Genomic DNA, 18,212 nt, shown 5'->3' with positions numbered 1-18,212 from the left:
ATTTTGGGATCTCGCTCAGAGGACTGATCTACTTCGAGTGTAACTAAACGAGCCAATTTCACATTGGCATGCAATCATTGCATTCAGCACGGGTATAAATGAGCAGCTGGTGCATGATGCAATCAGCTTTTCGCTTCGGAGTTGAGCTTCTGACAAAGAAGGTCTACAGAAGAAACAAGTGTTTTCCTGCTCTTTTGGAGCGTTGGCGACACGGCACGGCAGCGACTTTCCTCAACCGGTCCAGCATGTTCTAAAACAATAGCTGTTCTAACAGCTGGTATCGGTAGCACACCGCGTGATTCCTCTTACCCGTTGGTGACGCGAGTGGGCGTTTTCCCTGCGTGCTTCAGCACAAACGAGAGAGCAGTTCTCTAAAAGAGCTTCACGGTGTGTGCGCGTTTGTACAAAAATGGCAAACACACCGTGCATTTCTGGATGCGGCCGTTTCCTGATGACAGGTGATGGTCACGGACGCTGCAGTGTATGCTTGGGCATTCGACATGCAATGTCAGCGTTCATGGATTGGTCATGTTCTCACTGCGGGAACATGACCATCTCGGAGCTCCGATCGCGGCTCTCACTCCTCGAAGGTATGGGAGCCCCCTCGCCTCTGCCTCGATCTAACCCTCCTCGGGGGGCTACTTCGGGCCGTAGCTTGGGAGATCTGAGGGTGACAGTGAGGACCGTTTCCCCGGGGCCACCACCCCTGTGACCCCCTCACTCCCCTGTTCCGCAACCAGCTGGGCCGTCGGAGGAACGGGCTGGGCCACCTTTGAGGTCTGCACCAGTCGTATCCTTTGGCGCCCCGCCTGACGATCAGATGTCGATCGCAGCATCGGAGGGCGAGCCCTCTCTCTCCGGGGATGATGACTCGGCTGCGCTGCCCCTTCAGGTGTGGCAGTGTTGCCCGAGTCGAACCCAGAGATGATGGCTATGCTATCTCGGGCCGCCGAGAGTGTCGGGCTCATGTGGAACCCTCCACCGTGTCCCGAACCCTCTCAGTTGGATGATTGGTTTCTCGGGGCACCTCATGCTGGTTCTCAGCGTCCTGCCCCAGTGCCATTCTTCCCCGAGGTGCATGACCGAGATCACTAGGTCATGGACGGCACCTTTTACTGCCAGTAGGTTACAGTTTACACCTTTTACTCCTAGGGTCCCCTACCCCCTCACTACCCTCGATGGCGGGGCAGCCAAGGGTTATGCGCGTATCCCCCCCGTGGAGCGGGCATTTGCCATGCAACTTTCCCCTAACTCCACACTAAGGGGGGAACCGTGTCTCCCATCCCAGGCCTGTAAATACTCGTCGGGGCTAACCGACAAGGCTTACAGAGCTTGTGGAGAGGCTGCCTCTGCTTTAAACGCCATGGCGTTACTGCAGGTCCATCAGGCCAAAGCCCTGAGGGACCTGCACGAGGGCAGTCGCGACCAGGAACTTCGTGCCGCAACGGACCTCGCGGTACGAGCGACGAAGGTCACCGCGCGTTCACTGGGTCGAGCGATGTCCACCCTGGTGGTCCAGGAGCGACACCTCTGGCTGTGCCTGGCGGACATGCGGGAGACTGAGAAGGTCAGATTCCTTAACTCCCCTGTCTGCCAGACCGGTCTCTTCAGCGAAGCTGTCGAGAGCTGCGCCCAACAGTTCTCGGTGGCACAGAAGCAGACGGAGGCCATTAAACATATCCTGCCCCGGCGGTCGGCTCCAAGTAAGAGGGCGTCGGAGCCAGTGACCTCGTCTGCTCCTCGCCGAGGGCGCCCTCCCGCTCCTCCTCCGCAACTACCAGCAAAGCAGCGCAGAGGAGCCGGACACGGACGCGGCGCCACGCCCATCCAGGCCCCCGCCAAACCAGGAGGGAAGCGAAAGGGTAAGAGGCCCTGAGATGGGCGACCCAGAGGTGGAGAGGACTGCTCCTTGGGAGATGGCAACAGGACCACTCCCTCCTCTGGAGGAGGACCGGCGGGAGAATCTTTTGTTCCAGTTTTCTTTTGTTCTGCCACTGGCCCAACAGTCAGCGGTACCCACATTTTCAATAAAAGAGCAGTTTCTCTCCTCTCTGGGTCCCAAGAGGACTCGGGGAGCGGTTCATGGTACACTACCCAGACACACTCCCCTTCCTCTATCGCCAGAGGGCAGCATCGGACGGGTTCAGGACACATTCAAGCATCCTCATGTCCCATCTGCCCTACCACGGAACCAGGTAAGCGACTCACAGCACGCTCAGACGCTGCATTCGGCCGCCTCGACAGAAAGAGAGCCCCACGGGCCAGGTCTCTGTGTTCCACTTCGCTGCCCCACCCCGGGTATGCCTGTGGTTCCTTTGGTCCCGCTTGTACGGTCTCTGCGAGCCTGGCTAGCGCTTCCCAGGCCGTCTCGCTGGCTCATTCGGACCATCAGGCTTGGCTATGCGCTTCAATTCGCCCCGCGTCCCCCCAGGTTCAGGGGTATTCGGTTCACATCAGTAACCTCAGACAATGCCCCTGTCCTGAGAGCGGAAATCGCAGTCCTACTGGCGAAGGATGCGATAGAGCCGGTTCCTCCAGCTGATATGAAGACAGGGTTCTACAGCCCTTACTTCATTGTACCCAAGAAAGGCGGTGGGTTACGGCTGATCTTGGACCTGCGAGTTTTGAATCGGGCCTTACACAAGCTACCGTTCAAAATGCTGATGCAGAAACACATTTTCGAATGCATCCGTCCCCAAAATTGGTTTGCAGCGATCGACCTGAAGGACGCGTACTTCCATGTCTCCATCCTCCCGCGACATTTCTGCGTTTCGCGTTCGAGGGTCGTGCATACCAGTACAAGGTCCAACCCATCGGGCTGTCTCTGTCGCCTCGTGTCTTCACCAAGGTCACGGAGGCGGCCCTTGTTCCTCTGAGAGAGCAGGGCGTTCGCATCCTCAACTACCTCGACGACTGGCTCATACTAGCACAGTCCCAAACTCAGTTGTGCAAACACAGGGACCTGGTGCTCAGTCACCTCAGCCAGCTGGGTCTTCAGGTCAACCGGGAAAAGAGCAAACTCTTGCCAGTGCAGAGGATCTCTTTTCTTGGTATGGAGTTGAACTCGGTCGAACAGACGGTGCTGAACTGCCTGAACACTTTCAAGGGCAGAACCGCGGTTCCACTGAAACATTTTCAGAGGCTCCTGGGGCATATGGCAGCCGCAGCGGCAGTAGTACCGCTCGGTCTTCTCCATATGAGACCGCTTCAGCACTGGCTCCATGGCCGAGTTCCGAGGTGGGCGTGGCAACGCGGCACCTACCAGGTTCAAGTTACTCCGGAATATCGCAAACACTTCAGCCCGTGGTTGGACCCGTTGTTTCTGTGGGCAGGAGTCCCCCTGAAACAAGTGTCCCGACATGCAGTGGTGTTCACAGATGCCTCTGCCACCGGCTGGGGTGCCACGTACAACGGGCATGCAGTCTCAGGGATCTGGACGGGACCCCATCTGCATTGGCATGTCAACTGCCTAGAGTTGCTAGCAGTACGTCTTGCTCTGAGGCGCCTCAAACGGTGCCTACAGGGGAAAGACGTGCTGGTCCGCACGGACAACACTGCGACACTGCCCGCCACCTCCTCCTCTGGAGTCAGAAGCATCTGAGGTCGCTTCGTGCCATTCCTGGTGCACTCAACACCATAGCCGACGAGCTATCACGTGCAGCACTTCCAGGTGAATGGAGACTCCATCCCCAGGTGGTTCAGCTGATTTGGCGTCGTTTCGGAGAGTCACAGGTAGACCTGTTTGCCTCCCCAGAGACCACCCACTGCCAGTGGTTCTATTCCCTGACCGAGGCAACTCTCGGCACGGATGCTCTGGCACAAATATGCGTTTCTCCCAATGAGCCTTCTCGCACAGACATTATTTGTCACTATAAAGGGGTTATTCGGAACAGTAGTGATGGACACTCTTTGGGTAAGCCCTGTCTCATCGCCAAGAAGGGTAAGAGGGTTTAGGAGGCTTGCCCAGGGCGCTGGAAGTGGGCAGCGCCCGTGGCGCTTTGGTAGGGATCCCAAAATCGTCGGTCATGACGAGACGTCTCCGTTCCCTCTCTCAGGGAACGAGGATTACATATGTAACCGAGACGTTTTCTCACAACTTGGCCATCTGTTTGAGCTTAAAACAGCAATTCTGCACAGTCGCTCCACAGTGAATACTCCCGTCACAAAACATGAGACTTACTAGCACATAGCAGTAATTCTAAAGACAAACAGTATATAACTAGCTTAAGTGTAAAATAAGTGAATCCACTGCAAATATAAAGCATTCTTGCATATAAGCTCATAATCTCATAATCAGAGTTAGGAACTCGAATGATGTTCGGTTATGTTAATGGTTCTCGCACAACCAATGCAGTCTGATTCCCAAATGAATGACTCCTTTGGCCCAGTTCTTTTTAGTTAATCATAAACATTCAGAGTGACCAGTGGTCCAACTCTTGAATCAATGCACAGTTGCTACTTTTAATCACAAATGAATGAATCTAATGGCTTGGCTCTTTTAAGCAAATCAAGCATCGTAAGCCTAAGTAGATCATAGAACCCACTAGAACTATGGTCTCTAAAATGATAAATTACAGAAAATACAGTACTTAGGCTTATAGTGCTTTTGGAAAATGCAGCCAGGTGTAGTTACTGACTGGTTGTTCATGACGTGTGATTAAAAATACACAATATGTATATGAATGTTACCTCAGAACACCTATTTCGGGGATATCAGACAGGTAGGGACATCTTGTGCGTATGTAAAATGTCTTAAAGGGATAGTTCACCCAAAAATGAATATTACCCCATGATAACCTCATCCTCAAGCCATCCTAGGCATCCCAGGAGTTGTGTATATGACTTTCTTCTTTCAGACTAATACAATCAGAAATATTTTAAATAATGTCCTGGCTCTTCCAAGCTTTATAATGGCAGTGAATAGAGGATGAGATTTCAAAGCCACAAAAAAGTGCATCCATCCATCATAAAAGATATCTACATGGCTCCGGCGGGTTAATAAAGGTCTGCTGAAGTAAAGTGATGCGTTTGAGTAAGAAAAATATCCATATTTAAAACTTTATAACACATCCAATAACACATGGCCTCAGTGATGTCAGCAGAAAAGGAAAGTCATTTCAGATAAGGGGAAACTTTTGATTAAAAATCATAAAGACACATTTTTTTTTTTTTTTTGATCGAGCACCAGTGCATAATTTAAAATAGACCTAGGATCATGCATTAAGAAAGTAAATAGGGCTGATTTTGAATGTCACGTCAACTGTAACTAAAGGTGAAATGAAAAATGTTCACATTTTAATAGTCAACATTTTAAGTATTCATTTTGAGTCAACACTTATATTGATTGAGAAGACTACGGAAACCTTTCAAAAGCGATGAACAAACATTTGTTTTGTTTTTTTAATCAAACTCGAGAAATTCAGCTTTGCGAGTGTTTGATCTTGTGGATCTTTTTCAGCTCAAGTGCCTTACAGAAAATGAGGAAATGTCAGCTGCCAACTCAATCTTCTGTCCACTTTGGAAGTGAATACAATCTTGATTTCCTTCCCATCATCTCTCTTTAAAGCTCTGGACCCTTAGATTAACATTTTCCAGACTTTACCCACCCCAAAGGTTTCCATGTGACATCTTTCATGCTCAGCTGCTCTATTGTCTTGAAAATAGTTTAGCATCGCAGGCTGCAATCCTCCCTCTCCCTCCCAAGAGTTAAGTCTTCCTGCACACACACATATGAAACTCTGCCTGCTGGCTGTTTGTTGCTGTTGCATGCAAAATGTGTGCCAAGGCAGAGCAGCTGGAAACCAATTTGATGCATTTCAAAAGAAAAACTTCCTCTGCTCTCTCTGCAAAGCCAAATGACGGAGAGACAAGGAGGGATGTGCTGTGGGCCTGTAATTAATTGTACCACAAACATATGAATAAATCATGGGGCTACATTTATGTCCACACAGCAACAGAGCATTGTCACATATCATTTAGTAATGAATGCAACACTTCAGAGGTCAAAACGTTCAAGGACTTGGGTTATGTTCTAATATATATGCAGTACATATATGGTATAAATTAGGATAACATTTTTGCTGACTATTTTAAACAACCAAACTTTGAACATTAACTTTTAAGAGCAACATGTTATACAACTAAGCATTAAAGTTCTGAAAGTAAAACCCCTGTGCATTTCCCCAATAGAGATACAAATTCAGACAATACACTGATTTTTAAATATAACAAATATAAACCTTTCAAGAAAGACATGAACAGCAAGGTTGTTAAGAGATGGGACTTCTGTAGACCAAAAAATTTGTGTGATTTAAAAAATGTTTTTTATTGATACTCAATCAATTACTTTAAGTTAACAGTTTGATTTGAAGTGAACAGTTGATTTGAAAACCTCATTCCTAATGCTTTATGGGATGAGTATACTGATTAAGGTAAATTATAGTTTATTTTTTAGTTCAGTGCTTGTATGCCTCTGCCCAATTTTTTCCTTATGGAGAAAATTTTCAGGAAAAATACAAGGACTGACGGGGAAAAAAAGCACTGTAAAGAAACTGTAATATTACCAAGACTACAAAGAAAGATTTAAAAAAAAAAAGTGCTACTGCTCTTGCTCTTCCTTTACTGCATTTTTCATTGGATGCCCTTGAACAGCACTTGAACTGCAGGTCAGAGAAGATGCATCCCACAGTTCTTAACCCTCACTGATTCTGAGAAGTTCTGAGAAAAGCATCGACCTCTTATTGGGAGTTTGAGCATTTACCCAACTCTCCAAGACCAAATACTCCTGTTCCTAAACAGGATAACTCAGACAGTCGGAGCACAACAGAACTGAACAGGAGGAGCATTTATAGGGATGTTACCTTCTATACTTAGCTTATGTCAACACCCTTGTATGCTTGTACATATGCTAAACCTGCCCCCAGATTCATTTGATTGGTCCAAAAACTGGCAATGATGCATACTGAGTTTCAAGGCAAAAGTCTAACTATTTTAACTTTAACACGGTATAAATATTGAAAATAACGGTCAGACAAGCCAAAAACTGCCAACGAATTTTTTAAAAATGCAGTTGGAATCAAAAACACATTGATATCCCTTCGTTTATAACAATATGGAACTGGCCTACTTTATTCTGGTTGGTCAATCACTGCATTCATCCTCTGATATTTCCTAATATTCACTGCTGTTAAAAAGTCATAATGGCGCAAGTCAAAACAAGTCATAATTGTTTAAAAAGTTAAAGGCACACTATGCAGTTTCCGTTTTTCTCAAACAGCAACCCCTAGAATCGCTGTGGAGTACTTGTATTTAACTTTACTGTCGTAAATACCACTCACGCAGAGCCGTCTCTGCACTCTTCCGACCGCGCTTTCTTCCTTTTCTTCATCGACTCTGCCATGATTCACGTCTGAGATGCGTGCTAGTGTCTTCCATAGAGGCTGCTTCATATGTTGTTGATGTATATATGTGACGCCGTAAAGCAAGTTGTGATTCTCGCGAGATTTGTCGGGGCGCCACCTCTCAAACTTGCATTGCTGGTTTTGATGAACAATCCTTCTACAGCATTTATTAATTAATGTTAATTAATCTAATTAATATAAAGTTAATGTTAATTTCAACATTTACTATATTATTAAAATCAAAAGCTCACTGTTAGCCACTGTATGGCTCACTGTTAGTTCATGTTAGTTAATACACAAACTAATGTTAACAAATGAGACCTTATTGTAAAGTGTTACCGTTAAAATGATGACAAAGTCTAAATTATTGCCCAACATTAACAGTCAAAGCAAATGAACATGTGTGACTCACTCTATTAATCTCTCAATTATTTGTCACACCATTTTGTGCGTCAGGCAAATCATCATCTGTGTGATTGCGAGATATTAGTGAATACAAAACCGGGGGTTTAAGGAGGCCCATCTCTGATGTGAATTTCTCACGCTTATCGGTTCCTGTGATCCTCATATATGGAGTGCTCATGCTGTCCGTCCCTCAGGAGAAGACTGTCGAGAATGTGCCTTTGAACGACTTTAGGTTATTACTCAAATCCGTTTAATTAGCCCTCGCTCTTTCAATGTCGGTCCTCAGAGAGCCGCTTCATGATAGTGATTACTCCCTCTGTCTATGGCGTCACCTACTCTATCCGAGGTTTCCAAACTCACATGCTCGATAATTCCACATAAGGCCAAAGAAGGTAAATAAACAGAGAATTGTTCCATATACAGAGCCATCTCTGCTCTAATGCTCTAGTATTGAATGAAAAGGAGTGGTGTGTTCCAGAGGAACATATTTTTAGGCTATATGTCAGGTTTTTTTTTTGTACTGCAAAATGAAAACGGTCACTGTGTAAACCAAAAAGCAAATCTCTGAAGACGATGACGTCATGCACATGCGTATTACGTGTTCAGTCTATATTGTTTCATCGCCATCTAATGGCCTGGCAGCAGAATAAAAGGGTTTTTAGTCATTTTCGCGGATCCATGTGAATTGGGATCGTTTTGACAATGGTGTCACCGGAACGCGGAAAACTTTTTTTTTACCGTTTTACGCATATCGCAAGTTTTTGAAAATGACACCCCATCATCTCCATATAAACTACAAAAAAACGAATCTGTGAAAACGGTGACGTCATGAACATGCGTATTACGCGATTAGTCTATACGTTTTTTTTTTTTGCAAATGAAAGGATACAGATATTAACAGTAAGATGATTTTTTTTTTTTTGGTTTCCTTACAGGAAGTAAAAAGGGACTTTATAATCAGAGGACAGCATTCTAAAACTGGGATTACAGTGAATGGTTCTGGCTTTGTGAAGATGCAATTTACCCAGAAGACAAAGTAATACTGTGGTAAAAGAATGTGTCTTTCTTTACAAAGTGACATCGCCAACTATTTGTCTGGCATGCATAATAAAGCGTTATTAGTCGGTTTCACAGATCCGTGTGAGCGGGGATAGTTTTGATAATGTTGTCATCTGTACAAAGAAAAAACGTTTCCATTTTTAGCACATCGTTGTTGTGTAAACGTACAGTCAACCAATTTACCGCATTAAATGACTACATTTGTATTATTTTTCTTCCTTTTTCTAATACAGTTTCAGACATTTTTTTTTTTATCACGTTCACTGTATACTTTAGACCTCTATGTCTGCTGTAATCATGATATAATCTATTTTCCTGCTGAAATTACATTTTGACTTAGGAGACAGATGCTGAGAAACATTTTGGTAAACAGTGACTCACAGCAGAATTACATTTTAGAGGCACATTTGATGTTATTATCAAACCTGCTATTTGGAAAGAGGGAATTAATCTGTACATTTTGGATCACAAACACCTCAGAGGTGGTTCTCTGGCCATGCTCCCGTGCCAAAATTATGGTGTCACATGAATTTAAACACAATCTAAAGATGGTGGCACTAGCACAAACAATGAATCCCATTACTTTGGAAACCAGCAGTGGCTTCTATCCTTCCATAACAAAATCAGCATTCAGTTCTTTCCAAAAAGCTCTGGTGACCTTGACAAGCTTCCCCTCGCCAGCCTAGTCCCGTCAGCATTCATGTTTTATAACCGGGGCAGTGGCGGTTCATCAGCCCTCATGGCATCTGGGTCATATGTGAGGCAATCTAATCAGAGAATTGCTGCAGCGTAGAGAAGGCTGATCCAAACCCACTGAACAGTCACAGTCCAGGAGCCTTTGTGCACCACTGAATATGCTCTGTTCAGGTGGTAAGAACAGGCCCCACTGCTGGCCAGATGGTGTTATTAAAGGTTGGGCAGACGTGAGGCAGTCGGGAGCCAAGATACAAGCTCTGAACCTTCCACTCACGCAGCGTATGCCATTACTTGTATTTAATTCTGTGCCAATGGCAGAAAACTTTGATCAAGAGTATGACACTAATTCCTGTGGACCTCATCTCCATCTACTAACAAAGTAAGTGTTCAGAACTTCTTGGATGATCTGGAAACCTTGTGTTAATTATTTCCTCTCTAAGGGATATGGATAGTTCACCCAAAAATGAAAATTCTGTCATCATTTACCCACCCTCAAGTTGTTCCAAAATTGTATGAGTTTCTTTCTTCTGTTTAAAAAGAAGATGTTTTGAAGAATGTTGGTAACCAGACAGTTGACGATAGCCATTGACTTCCATAGTATGTTTTTTTTTTTTCCTACTATGAAAGTCAATGGCTACCGTCAACTGTCTGATTACCAACATTCTTCAAAATATCTTATTTTGAGTTCAACAGAAGAAAAACTCATACAGATTCAACACGATCTCATGAAAGTGCGTATCTATAGCACAAATGATATTTCTCGTATCATTTATACGGCAAAAAGAGGTTTTGCGTTCAAATGATACGCACTGTAAACCCCTTGGGTAGGGGTTGGCCATAATGTGCGTATCATATGCCTGCGAAAACTGCGTATCATATGTACGCAAAAACTCTTTTTGCCGTATAAATGATACGAGAAATATCATTCGTGCTATAGATAAGCACTTTCATGAGATCACAGATTTGGAACAACTTGAGGATGAGTTCTATAAATGATGACAACATTAAAAAATGTCTGTGAACTATCCCTTTAAGGGAAATAATCAGCCCAATACAATCATATATGCATGTAGTCCAGTATGGAACACACACAGTATGGAATATATTATTGACATTAAAATAATTTTTGTGTGTGTGCCATATTCTTTATAAGCTACACATACAAAATTTGAGAACCATTTCTGAATTACTTAATTGCTGCTCCATGCATTAGAAAATCAAAACAGTGACTAATCAGCCAACTTCACATTGAAAAACAAAGACGAAAAACAAAACAGTTATTTAAATTCTGAATAAACTATATACAGAAAGCAAGCAAATAATGAAAGGACGATCCCTTTATAATGATTGAAGATGTCAATCACTTCAGTTCAGCACTCAACTGAGCTCTGCACTAAGAGTGAAACTAAAGTATTCGCTAGAGTCTGTATGTAATGAATCTGCATGGTGTCTTTATTGAGATTTTTTTTTTCTTATGAATTATTCTATTACTTATTTGCTACATACTTAGATCTAGTAAATAATACAGAAAAATGTTGATTTGTTTACTTACTATTCTGAAGTTCTTACAACATGCAACTTTCAGGAACAAGTAACGCAGTCAAGTTATTAAAATATAATTTAAACTTATATTAAGTTCAGTCAAGACATTTGCTTACAACAGTATGTTTAAAATTATATGAACATGAATAATGCTGTTGATATTGTGCTACTGAAATGTAATTAACCAAGTAAAACTTATGTAATAAAACAGCTGATGCAACATTTAAAAATTCTAGAGATGGAGGCCCTCAGGTGCCCTGGGCAGAACATTTAGTCAGTACTCACAGAGACCAGCGCTTACCTCCCTTTGAGCTTGGTGAAGATCCAGCCTGGCATTTGTTTTGTACATTATCTGCAGTCCTGCCCGTCCTTCCAGATGGAACCACACATCATCTCACCCTCCCAACAGCTCTCTACACTCAAGGGTTCTGCTTCCTCCTCCATCCCGCTTGTAATTACTCACCCAATGGACAAATAGACGGTTCCATTATCCGAGTCATTATCGTTCGTATAGGCCAGCAGCATCAGGCAATTTCATGCCCCAGCATTTGTCAGCTTTGTGCTCTCATAGAGATGCAAGGGTTGCGAAAGAAAAATCTCATTTTTCATTATTGCTAATTATCCGCTATACACTGTCCTCTACTTCTTACATTCCGCTTAGTACATTTCCCAGGCTGTTAGCAATAAATGCAGAAAAATATAGCCTAAAAAGGCACTCGACAGAAAATTTCTTTTGTCTTTCTGAGACGTACTCAATGCATTTTCATTAAAATTTCCATTGCAATAAAGAAGTGAACTTGAAAGCAACATATAAAAGCTGTTCCACAAACCAATTTAATTCTTCAACTCAAATGAGACAAAATAATTCACCAACACTGCACGCCAACGCTCCTCCGTTATGACTCAAAGCCGCCCACGGCATGGTCAAGAAATAAATAACTAAACTAAATGCTTAAGCCACGAGGCATGTTACACTGTTTAACCTAACTACCTTAGAGTCTATGTGCCAACCAGTTTAAGTGTTAAAACATATCACCATGTAGAAAATAAATCCATAACTGCCTAATAAACGATATACAGTATATCTCCACAACATCAGACAAAGTAAATTTCACTGGCTTACATAAACAATGGTCAAAAATACCCACTATGCTAGTGAAACATAAGGCCAAGGTTTGAATGCTTAGCAAAACCCCATTAGCCCCTGATGATAGATACTGTAACTACACCATCTGGACGACCAAAAACAAAACCAACAAAATCAACATTATCTACAATAATCATTGTATATACCTGTAGTTACAATGAGATTTTAGTGCGTAAATAAAAAGAAAACTATCATGTCATAACCTTACAAGATATATAAGATTGTAATATTATAATATTCAGTATAATAGAACAATGTTTTGAGAATAAAGTAAGAAAGATATATCAAAGTAATGTTAACTTCTGCATATTCCTAATCTATAATACTGTATATAATCACACCTTTTTTTTCAAACATTCTTCTAATTTTATGATTTTATTCTCCAAAAACATGGGTTAATCCACAATAACTGTGCCAAAAATGAGGTAGCACACAGATGTTTATTCAATAGAGAAATCATTTTGAATAGGCCATGACTATTACACATTCAAACTGACAATTACTTCAAAGCACCTACAATGAGTCCAAGACAATTACAAATCATGACTATTTTTAAGAAACGATCATATAAATGCACATTACTTATATCATGCAAGATGCCATAAAAACTATAGAATTCATTCTTTGCATACATTATTTCCTCTAATGTTGTCTGACTCTCTAATTCCGCCAGCAGAGGTTGGTCATATAGAGAGGCTGTCAGGCTGAGTGTCAAGGCAGAATTCTCTTTTTGAAGAAAGATAAAAGAATAGAGAGCATCCTAAGCACTCGGGCTAATTGTATTTGACCAACAAGTCCATCCTTGCCAACCATGTTCTCCTCTGAGGTTCAACATGGTTAGACAGAACAAAGAGCTGGAATCACAGGTTTGTGAAAAGAGACAGACTTCAGTAGCAAAGACAGGCGTTCGGCTTTGATCCCACATGAGGCCAACGCTGACAGTCCCCCATCCTTTTGTCTTTGGCAGCATAAAAAAAAAAATGAGTTAATGATCTCAGCACTTGTGCAAACGTTGCCAAAAGATGGTAGTAAATTACTTTTTAATTACGTACCAAGGAAAACGAAGAGAGTTTGTGTAAAACATGACTTCCTATTCCTATTTATCGAGTGGTCATTTTGTCCAACAACCTCATCTGTAAATAAATATTGATAGCCATTATCATCAGCTCACTTTCTGTTACAGGAGTGACCGGGGCTAGTTGTCACATGTTATATCTCAGAATAAATAAAATGTATAAATAATATATATATAAAAAGTAAATATAATGATTGAAATAATAAAATCAATAAATTAATTTATTATATAATTAATAAATCAATAATAAAAATGTTGAGCAATACATTTATTCAATTTAAAAAATACGAGAATAAAACCATTATATACAATTTATACACTTAATAATATTTGTTAGTCAAAATAATGGCTTGATATTTTTACCTTTAACATAATGTTTCATAATTGCTTCACTGTTTAGACTGTTTAATGGCAGGCCAGTATTGTGGTTACAAAAAGTGACTGCAAGTTTATAAAATTAGGAGCTATCTTTCAGAAAAATACACATGCACAACTACCATTTCTTTTCTTCTTCTGTTGATTTGCACCCTGTCGTGCGATTTACGACTAATTGAACTCTCAGCAATCACAACAGCAAAAAGGTTGTATTTAAAAACGGTGTAGTAAAAACAGCAGTATCTATACTTTAGTAAAACATCACATTATGGTCTAATTCACCATGTGAACAGCAAAAGATCTGCCTATAATTACCAGCCAGAATCACTGCCTTCACCAAGCACATATACCAGTACATGCTTGCCATTTTTTTTGCTAGGCCCTGCATGCTCATTATCATCTAGTTAACTGTCTATGTAGTGATGTGCATATCATTATCTTGATAGCTACACATTTGCTGAGAAGAACACAAATGTAATTTACTATTTAGCTGTGAATAGACATGGACATAATTTCTATATGTGTGGTCTGCAGTGCTGTATTGTGGAAGCTAAGCTATACTTGTCAAACTATACAAACTAATGACAATATAAAGTTGTTCAACTTCATTATATCCTGGAAAGCAGTTGCTACGCTACAAGCTGAAGCTACTAATTATTAACTACACTGAAGCTAGTGAAATATCTTTTTTAATATATAACTATCGAACTATATAGTTTGTAATTTAATCAGATCCACAGTTGACAACATAGCATGTTTGAATTAATGAATCAAAATACAACAAAAAACTAAAATACTCTTTAATATAAATAACTAAAATAAGACCAACTAGGCTAAATGTTCTGCTCGACTGATAGCTGGATAAATAAATAAATAAATAAATATCATGTATCAGGGTTATTTTAGTATTGTTTTATTTATATTTTGAATTAGATTGTTGAACTTTTCTTTTTTAATTTTAATTCAGTTAAATTTTTAGTAAATGTTTTTTTTTTTTTTTTTTTTACATAGTTTATATTAATTCATTTCAGTTTTAGTTTTTTAGTTCAAGTTAAAAATGAAAATGGTAAATGTTGCCTTGCCAACTGGCTAAAATAAGTTTAAGTTTTTTGTATATTTTATTTTATTTCAGATAGGTTTATTAGGTAGATATGTTTTAAAAAAAACATTTTTATTTGTTTCTAGTTGTAGTTACCCTGCCATGAAGCAACTCGAATATGTGATCTTTGGTCCTGTTTACACTTGGTATTAAGATTTTGGTCAATCGGATCAGAAGAGACACATACCTGTTTACACCTGGTGTTTTAATCTGTCTCTTTTGTTCACTTTCAACCATTTCTGTCCTGATTTCTTTGAGGTGAGGGTCTATGGGAGGGTAAACCAATGAGTGAACCAATTCACTATAATGAATCAGACTTTCCAATGCTTCATATGGGAGTGAGATGTTTAGACTAAACTGATTTACTGAATCGTAGTGTTATACATGATTCATGATTATATGGACCACTTTTATTATATGTTTATGGTGCTTTGCATCCCTTGTGAAGCTTTACAACCCCTGACCTCAGTAAAAGACAAAATTATAATTTTTTGGGTAAACCGTCCCTTTAAATCAAACAACAACAATGCATAGCCGATTAAACATTAACATTGGAATCACAGCGGTCCGAAGCCATAACAGAACATCTATCACAGCACAATTTAGCCCCATTCTCCTCATCTCTGACAGCTTATATTCTGAGTGCAATATCCTCATGTTGATGTAGTTAAGCTTTGCCTCTATTTATTAATTCATGAATTCACATGAATCTCTCCCTGACTAGATGCAGAGTAACAATGTGGGGAATTATGCTACCACAGATTGGTACACAAACAGTGGGCACTGCAAGCTTGGCAGAATATTCTCTGGAGGAAGAGAGATAGATCAGTGTGTGAACAAACTTCAGCTGAGTCAGTGTAAACAAACACAAATTACAAGAGGGTGAGCCATGGTGACACTGCCTTCATTTTTTGCATAAGACTCCGACAAGATTTGCAAGGGTAAACAAAAAACACTGAGTAAATGAATGTGCTATTTTCTATTTTCAACATTGTTCTTCTTTTTTTAGTTGTTTTTAGCTGCTGAAAAAACAAAAACAAGGCAAAGAACACTTCCCACATTCACACAATTAAAGGTTTTTTTCAGCAGCGACAACTTCATTGAATGGGAGTTTTCACGTCTAGCCGTTTAGTGCTGGCTTAGACTGCAAACCTGCAGATTTGACAGCTTTGTTGATTATAATAAGAGAATTCTACCATAGGTTTGTCGCAATGCTTGATCACGGTCTATAATTTATTAAAAATTAATAAAATAAAATAAAGTTTTTGATGCTGATGTTAGAGGGATAGTGAAAATTGAAAAATGAAAATTTGCTGCTAATTTACCCACCCTCAGCCCATCCAAGGTCTAGTATAGTAAATAAGAAAATAAACGTGGTCCTTGGTGATTTATATGATGCAAGTCAATGGCTACTGTCAAAAAAAAAAAAAAAAAAAAAAAAACCTTTACAGGCATATAACAAAATTAATACCAGTGGCTCCTGACAATACAGCAAACTGATCGGCTTGAGCAAGACACTGAACATAATTTACAACATTATTACCTGTAATCCAGAGCCTCAGCAAACTGTTAGTCAGTTTGTTTGATTTGATTTCATGTGTATACATTTAAAGGCACTCTTTAAACTCTTTACACTCTGTTAAAGGCCTGAAAATGGTAGCTTATATGACATAGGAAGTCATTATACAAGAGCTAAATTCACAAAGTGAACTCCACTGCCTGCTAGAAAAATAAACTACGGAGTAGTTAAACAAATATTTCAAATGCAGCTACAATCTTAAACTGGATCTTCCGGCAGGCCTCACCTGAATAGAGGTGCATACTTTTCTTTCCGACTTCTTCCATTAATCTTTTTTATTGTTAACATACAAGAAAGGCAGTTCAACAGATGTTTCGGAAAACCTCACTCGCAACTTTGCAGTCTGACTAAATAACACTCTTGTGAAATCTAGCCGTAAGTTATACAAAATGTTCAAATTCTGTTTCTGTATGTCTAGCCCTCTGAAGCAGAATAAGAATTTAGCAGCAAGCATCTGTGTGGGAAGCATCCACTCTGCTCGCAACCCTTCCGACAGATGTCAAAGTCAGAGCTGTTTGAATAGATAAACATATGTTGAGAGTTGGAAACACATGCATGCTGTTCTCATTTACATAACAAGATGAATTTGTAGTACAAAGGCTTTACCAGTAAGCTGCGGCATCTTGGGTTAAGATTCTTTTTCTCCACATTTCCTCAGTTTCTTCTGGGAAAAGTTAACATAAGAATTCAATCGCTCATTGATTCAATCCAATGCATTTTACTTAACCTTTAAAAGTGGCCTTTCCATCATATTTCTGTCAGCAAGGTGCAGGCAGACGATGAAACAGCAGAAGATGATGATTCAAAACACAGAGTTTAAAGGGACACTTCACCCATTTGCATTAAGCTTTGCATTGTTAGAAACCCAGTCATACTATTGAATGGTTGTGCAACACTCTCTCATTTTCCCCTGAGACGGGAGAAATCCGTTATTTACCTCTTACACTTCCTCCTACAATGACGCAAAAATCGTCATTTTGCGTCATTGTAGGAGGAAGTGTAAGACGGGGGGATTTCTGTTGAGACTACAAGCACTAGTTCCTCATCTTTCCCAGGGGGCGGGACCCGCTCACGCTACAGACCTATTACAGATCAGTGGGTGGGACTTTACTCTCTGAAACTGAAAGCAATATCCTCCATCTTGTTTGAAGCTAAGCTAACAGGCGCTGTGGAGAGTGGAGACAGATGTAAAGTTATGACAATAGCGGAGGAGAGTGCTCAATATGATATAGACTAGAGGAAGAGGATTTCGGAAGTCTGATGCTTGAATCAGGTGTTTGTGGCTACCTTTACAAGCCGCATTATAGCGAAGAGCAGCCGAGGTAGAAGACCTGCCTGCCGCGGACGAGGAGCCCGGACTGGCTCGGGTTAGGGCGGACTGGTGGCGCCGGTGATCTCACTATGCAACTACGAACCGCTACGAACACAGAGATAGAGTCCGTCTGTGGCAAAGATTTTCAACGATGACAATTTCTCCTGGACGAAATCTCTGAATCAGACGAGGACACGGACGTTTGTGTTGTGAACTAGTTTCCTAGTTTCGCACCGCATATGTTCTGACTGAACATCCAGGTACCATGCAAATTCACCTTTTCGAAAGAAATACAAACGAGGAGTAATGCACTAATGAGTTCGCCAACTAACTAGACATTTTGTGTGAATGTGAAATGAATTTCAAGCTCTGGTGGTAGCTAGCCTTGTAGACGGAAGAGTGATTTCTCTTATAGGCAGATATGTGCTTTCTGGATTAGTGGGAGTGGCTTGCGGAGCTGTGCAATGTGGTGCATTGTGGGAGTTGTTGTCTTTCATACAAATGCGTCCTGAAGTTATTTTTT

This window comes from Rutilus rutilus (genome assembly GCF_951802725.1).
Source record: "Rutilus rutilus genome assembly, chromosome: 10".
Classification (NCBI taxonomy): domain Eukaryota; kingdom Metazoa; phylum Chordata; class Actinopteri; order Cypriniformes; family Leuciscidae; genus Rutilus; species Rutilus rutilus.
The sequence above is the reverse complement of the archived record's forward strand: the minus strand, read 5'-3'. Positions refer to the sequence as shown.